Raw genomic sequence first — 7,193 nt, forward strand, 5'->3', positions numbered from 1 at the left:
ATGAATTTAAAAGAAGTAATGTGGCTTTCATTCAGACTTCAACAATTGATTATTGTCTTTTCTGGATTTAAACTGCTTGCTATAATTAATGCTGCTCCCAGGTAGTTGTAAGATTAACAAGTAGCATTTACCCAGAATGTCATCATAGGTCTCACCGGCCATGATAGCAGCATAGGGTCACATTAATACAGATCAAATGGTCTTGAAAAAAATCTTCAATTATAAATTCCTCTCTCCAGTTGTTTTGTCTTGCAAATAAATATGTTGCAAAAGTAGGAGAAAGGGTTGCAGATGCAAATGTTTGTCATCTTCCAATTGTCTTGGATTACCAGTGTTATTCATACCTGTTCTTATTTTATGTAGATTAGCCTTCACCATTCAAGTAAATCCATAATAAGAAAAGTGTTTCAATGCAGTATTTGAAGCACCTGCTACAGTACAGTGTGTTTAAAAGCCTGCTCCCACAGTCAAAACACTTGTCCATACCTGGATTTTTTTCTCCTCTTGATACTGCAGCTGTCTTCTTGGTTTTAACAGTATTCACTTCAATGTTCTTTCCAGCCCATCATATCTCATCTCAGCCATAGCAATAAGAAATTAATAATAATAATGTTTAATTTGTTCTTTTTAGTATACCTTAAAGCAAAAAGATGGGGTAAGCCATCTTGTTATCATCCTTGTTACCAGGTGAAAAGTAGCAAGATAGTAGATATGTTTACAAAACTTTTGTGGCCTCCTGAAATAGTTGTGGACTACCCAAGCCAAGGTGAAAAACTCAGTACCTACTTAGTATATCTGATATCTATCTAGACATAGCTGAGGACTAAGAGGAGCTGAGACTATTGGAAGCCATAATTTCAGTCAAGTCCAAATTTTACTCTGGAGACAGCTAGTTGACTCTTTGAGAACAAAGAAAGCACAGGAACAAACTAAGAGTGTAATTTGCACAGTCAATGGACCAATGCCCTGGAGCAAAACTGGGAAATAAACTGACCATGTAGATGCGCTCATTCCTTAATTGTTTGTTTTCATGCTACATCTTGGTATTTAAGAGAACATTTTAGATACCTGCTAAAAATTATCGGGTAATTGATACACCAAGTTAATGACTGAATTAGAATAAGAAACTCGTTAAGTCTCAAGTCACTTCAGTTAATTTGGCTAACTGGTGAGAAGAAGGGATGATTAGTAACTCTTCTGAAGGCTTAAAGGCTGAAGAATCAGCTCTTCTAAGAGCTGACAATTGCATGCCTCCTTGAAGTAAAAGATGTAGGTATATGTATCTTGTTTTCTCTAACAGAAATATATAAAGCTATGAACGTTTTTCTAGATGTGTTTATATAATGTAATATCCATAAATATTCCTGAGTGAAAGAGAAAATATATATTAGTGAAGAATTCAGAGATGAGACAGCTATGACAAGCACACTTATATAGGCTAGAACAAGCTGACCATGTATCTCATTTCCAGTTCTCAATATAATGTGTATGCAACCATATTTCCCACCCTTACAGTTTTAGCTCTGTTAGCTTATCATGTGTTTTAAGAATGTCTTCATAATCTAATTTATTACTGCTAAATGTATTTTCTTTAAAATTAGCAGCTGCACTATTTATTAAATAGTTATTTTTACATAGGTGGGATTTTGCACTGTTGATAATCACTACACACTGCTTTAAAAAAAAAAAAAAAAAAAAGGATATTAAAGCCATAGCAGTCATGCAGGCATCATTTCAGTAATGACTCATGCCATTGCTCTGGTGTTCTGACCTCACTGTGCCTCCCTAGATCAAGTCTGGCATTATAACACTGATAACTCTAACACTAACAGCCCTCTTGAGACCAGTTGAGGCAGCTTGAGATGATCTCAGAATGTTCAACATCCAAGTCTTGAATAGTATCTGATTCATGAGGAGCATACTTCCGACAGCTAAACACTCTCCTCCAAAGTGAGCTGTAAGTCTCAGAGGTGAGTAAAGAGTGAAAAAGGCAGGTAGATGTCAGAAAAGCTTGATCCTTCTTTGTATGACACTTGGCCTGATTAAAGTTAGTGAATATCTTATGGGTACATAGAGAAGTCACAAATTCACAGTGCTCTGATTTTGTATTCTCACAAGGTTAGGATAGGTTTTGCAGCTCTGTTTTCTCAACTCCATAAGCATAAACACTATACAAAAAAAAAAAAAAAAGAGAGAGAAGGAAAGAAGACGACAGAGAGGAAGGAACCATTTAGAAAACACATAGGCCATTTGTTGCATTGGTGGAGAAACAGAAAATGAGTTTTTCAGCCTTCCTTTTGTGTAGCTTGAAGCTTTGAAAAAAAAAAAAAAGCTACATTGTACTTGTCCTTATACTAATAATGAAGACTACAATTGAATCACAGAAGTTAAAGCAGGATACAAAGTATTACTTTATTATTATTTTTATTTGCAGACAGATAATTTTACAGATTTTATGCTAAATGAAACAAAAATGGGGCACAAGGGAGTACATTCACTAATATTGTAAAGCCGTATATTCCTAACTCATGGTCTTTAGCAATGCCAAGAGGTTACTACAGGCCTTTTCACCTCTAGAACTCTAAATTATCTTATCACAAAATAAACGAAAGCTCAGTTAAGTGCTAAGAGGATTATTACGGGTTTTGAAGACAATGACCTTTTGACCACCCATTTAAACAAGTTTGACCAAATAATAGCAATAAACTATTACAATACAATGGATGTTTAATGTCAGAAATAAAATTATGTGTGTATTGTAATTTTTGATTAATGATCAAAGTCTGATTCTCTGATTCTTGAAAAAAAAAATTATATCCATATTACCATTTATATGCAAATATATTTTAAAATATAGGTTTATTTGCATGCAGACTTAGACATAATTAAGAACTACTCTAGAATACATGAAGGCAAAGAGAGGGTGACATTGTTCTCTCTTCACACCTACTCAATCAAATGAAAATGAATCTTACATTAAATGCAGTAAATAGGCTTGTCATATACTCCATAATTTTTTTTGAAGGTCCAGTCTTGAGAAGGTTGTCTCCTGAGCATCAGAGCTTCCAGCTGCATATTGCTACCATTTTTAAACTACATTGAATGAGAATGACTAAGCAAACATTTAATCCATCTGTTTATTTTTTTGATTGTGACAATTAAGAGAGACCCTCAAAGATCTGCAGTAATTATTGACCTGGATCTTCTCACTATAACATTTCAATACCATTAACTGAGATAATAAATAAAATCACATGCTTAAAAGAGCACTTCTGGGATCCAACTGGTGCTCCAAAAGAAGTTTGCATAACATAACAAAGCCAATGAATGTGATTTTCATAAATTCGAGTGGATCAAAGTTTTACAGATGCCTCAAATCAACTGAATTGCAAGGTCACTACATGGCACTTCTCTAGTGTTGTGTTTGCATAAGCAGAAGAGGTCTGGGAGTTTGTACAGGGTGTCCCAAACAGAGAAAAAAGGATAAAGTCTCTTTGTTTTATATGGCACTTTTTCAGAGGTTAGTGTGATGTGCAAATAGCTGAGCAAATTAGAAAAACTAAAATCTTTGCAGTAATTCTTGAGAGATCAAAATTTTAGGACTTCAATTGCTACACCATAGTGATGGTGACATGTTGAACAGCAAGGAATAAAATGGTATGGATGCTGGGCCTTACTATACATCCAGTGCTGTTTTTCTCAGACACATTAACCCTCGTATTTAACACACCCAGAATACTCATAATTAAACAGCAATTGCATCTTAACTACTATGATTGTATGTGATTTTAAGCTGGACATAAATGCTACTGAGAGTCAGACATCTTTCTTTCTGAATCATTAAGTTTATATAAGAAAGCTGTTCTCCAAAATATAAAAGTTGCTGATTTTGGAGATCAGAAATTAAATACACGTATATTTCTACTACATGTACAATCATCTACTACAGAAAAAGTGTCTATATAATGTAAACCTTTATTTGAAAAAAAAAAAAAGCAATTTTGTGACAACACAAAGTAGATTTGTATTTAATTTAGCTATTCTCTATTATGTTGACGTATTTTCATATACTAATATTTTTTGTTTGTTTGTTTGTTTGTTTGTTTCTTTAGATCAGGGAATTTTTAGCCGTGTCTTTTGTACGCAATTGTGGGAATACAGCTAGGCTACTTCTTTTAAGGCAGTATACCTTAAATGCTTCCACTGAACTGCTTTTCTGACAAGAATTTAAAGCTGACGGATCTTACTGATTTTGTTGTTCTTGATCAAACACAGAAGTTATCTATATTGAAAGCAACTGTTTTGACTTTTTATGTATAGAATAGGAAGACATTTTCTGTAAGGACTGTTATCTGAAATATATAGATAGATCCTGGAACTAAAAAATTCAGGCCATATGTCCTGGTTTCAGCTAGGTTAATTTTCTTTGTTAAAGGCTCATATGATGCTGTGCTTTGGATTTTTGATGAAAATAGTGGTGATAACAGACAATGTTTTTATCTGTTGCTGAGCAGTTCTTACACTAAGTCAAGAACTCTTCTGGTTCTCATATCCCAGCCAGCGAGGAGGCTGGGCATGTGCAAGAGTCTGGAAGGGTACAGAACCAGGACAGCTGACCCAAACTGGCCAAAGGGATATTCCATAACCATTTGATGTCATGCTGAACAATAAAACTGGGGGGGAGTTGAACAAGGGGACGGACTGCTGTTGCTTGGGGACTGGCTGGACATTGGTCAGCTGGTGGTGAGTTACTGCATTGTGTATCACTTCCTTTGTTTATTCTGTTTGTTGTTATTTTTTTCCCTCTTTTTTTTTTCTTTCTTTCTAAACTGTCCTTATCTCAACCCATGAATTCTTGCACTTTTTGATTTTCTCCTCCATCCCATGGGGGTGGGAAGTGAGTGAACAGCTGTGTGGTATTTAGCTGCCTGTCAGTTTAAACCACAGCATCATAGCATTTAAAAATACAAATATTTGAATTCTTCCCTTTTGCATTTAAGTGATTTTCCATTCTTTTACAAAAACAACAACCACACACACGAATAGTTTCTCAATCTGTGTAATTTTTTGCAGTGCTTCAAATATATTTCCTCTAAAAATGTGAAAGATTTACTTCATTTTTGTTGTACAGACTGTAATGAAATAAAAGTTGACAGATATTGCCACTATAACGTGCTTTCACTAGTCATCTCAACTGAACTCTGGGACTGATCATTCATATCATTATAGTTCAACATAAGAAGCTTGGCATATGGTAGGATACCATAAGACAGTGACACTTGCATGACACAGAAGTCAGTCATAGGTCTGATATATAAACAAGACTTAGAGATCTTAGTCCCTCTTTGAGGAGCACACACCACACGAGAAGGCTTTTTATTATATTATTTTGTTTGCCTAGTAAACCTGACTGCACCTAGTGTATCCAGGATTTTACAAAATGATGTAGCTTTTGCTTACCACTGTACATTTGGCTATAATGAAAATCTCGGACAAGTCTCTATTTCTACTTTTTTTGCCAGTCAAGGGAAGGCAAGTTATCTCTCACAGCCTGTGTACAACTTTCACAAAGCTGTTTAATTACTTACCTATGGAGACTTTGATAAGCTTTCTCATACATCCTGTATCTCCTGTTTTCACACAAAAACAAGATTTAGAGTTAGGTCTTTTGCTGTTAAAGTTGAAGACTGTTTGAATCCCAAATAACTTTAAAAATAAACCTTTGTAAACTTCCTATTTAGTCTTACTTAAAAATAGTGAATTATGTTGGTCGGAAATCAGTAAAAGTAGGTCTGTCAGCATACCTCTTCACTTAGTATCTGAGCTCTAATTGATTGTCACTGTTCAACATGAGCCTCTGGATCATGGTCCACCTGATATATATTAGACCAGCTATATTCTGTCACAACACCCTTTTTAGGCACACAATATAAACTAGTAATCCACATCATTAAAATTTCAGAAATATTTTCCTTTAAAAGATGTCTTGTCAATCTGTAACATAAAATTAGCTAGGAATGTTAAATCATTTTTTCAGTGGTTCAGTACTGTGTCTAAGGATCTTTCCTAAAATGTATAATAATAATAATAATAATAAAGTAACTTTGTACTAGTGGCTCCACTATTTGTGATCTTGAGAGGGATTTTCTTGTCAAAACTGAAGAATGAATGAAAGATCTTCAGTTCTTGTAATTTTCCTGATGGTTTATAGAGATGGAATGATTCTCCTCTGGACAATCTCCAGTTGAGCCCTATCTCTTTCTTGAAACACCCTTTTGCTTCTGAGATTTTACATAGGCAGAATACTTCCATTTGTTGTACTACAGAACTTTACATTGCAGAATACTTACTTCATGTCTTTGAATCTGGAAAAAAAAATAATAATAAAAAGACTCATTTTTACTGTATTCTTCCTTTCTGCAAATTTCAGGGTTATCTTCATCTGAACTCTTTCCAAAGTTAAGTGAGATAAATTCTACCTGATATAAGCCCTACTGGTGTTCTACAGGACTAATGGATTAGGTTGGAAGACATACATAATATTCTTATGTTTACTTAACTGCACACAAGGTCTGGGCTAGCAGGACATTGTAGACTGTAGTGCAACATGAATAACTTAATCTTTTGCAGAAACTTCTAGATTTTACTTAGGCTCTATTCGTACAGGTGATGACTTCTGCCTAAGATAGTACCTTGACTTGTTCCTAATTAATGGATTCAATTTTTTAAGTCAATAACATATATAGAGGTGATCTTAAAACAATGAAAAATATGCAACTATTTACCTGAAAACTGAATTTAAATAAAAATTTTAAAATGAATGTTTAAAAGCCTAAGTGGATTTTTATGTACCTGTGAACAAAAATCATGAAAAATAATGAAAGCACTATACAAGATATTTTGGAGATGTTTCATAAGGGTTATATGATCACTCATTTTTCAAAAATAGTTAAATACTGGTCTTGATATTGTATCTGGAAGTCTAGAATCTACCAAATCTGTATATTTACTGTGGAATCTGTACATGTATCGTAGAAGAGACTTGCCAAGACAATTTGAAATTCAGGAGTGAATCCCAGAAGCAGCTTATGGATGGTTTCAACTACCAATTCCCCTCTAGAAATAAAGTAGGCTTTTCATACCTAAACACTAAGAACAGATTTCTTTTCTTTACTTGTACACCATATAACATA

The sequence above is a fragment of the Anser brachyrhynchus genome (assembly GCF_964034855.1).
Source record: "Anser brachyrhynchus genome assembly, chromosome: 1".
NCBI classification, from domain to species: Eukaryota; Metazoa; Chordata; class Aves; order Anseriformes; family Anatidae; genus Anser; species Anser brachyrhynchus.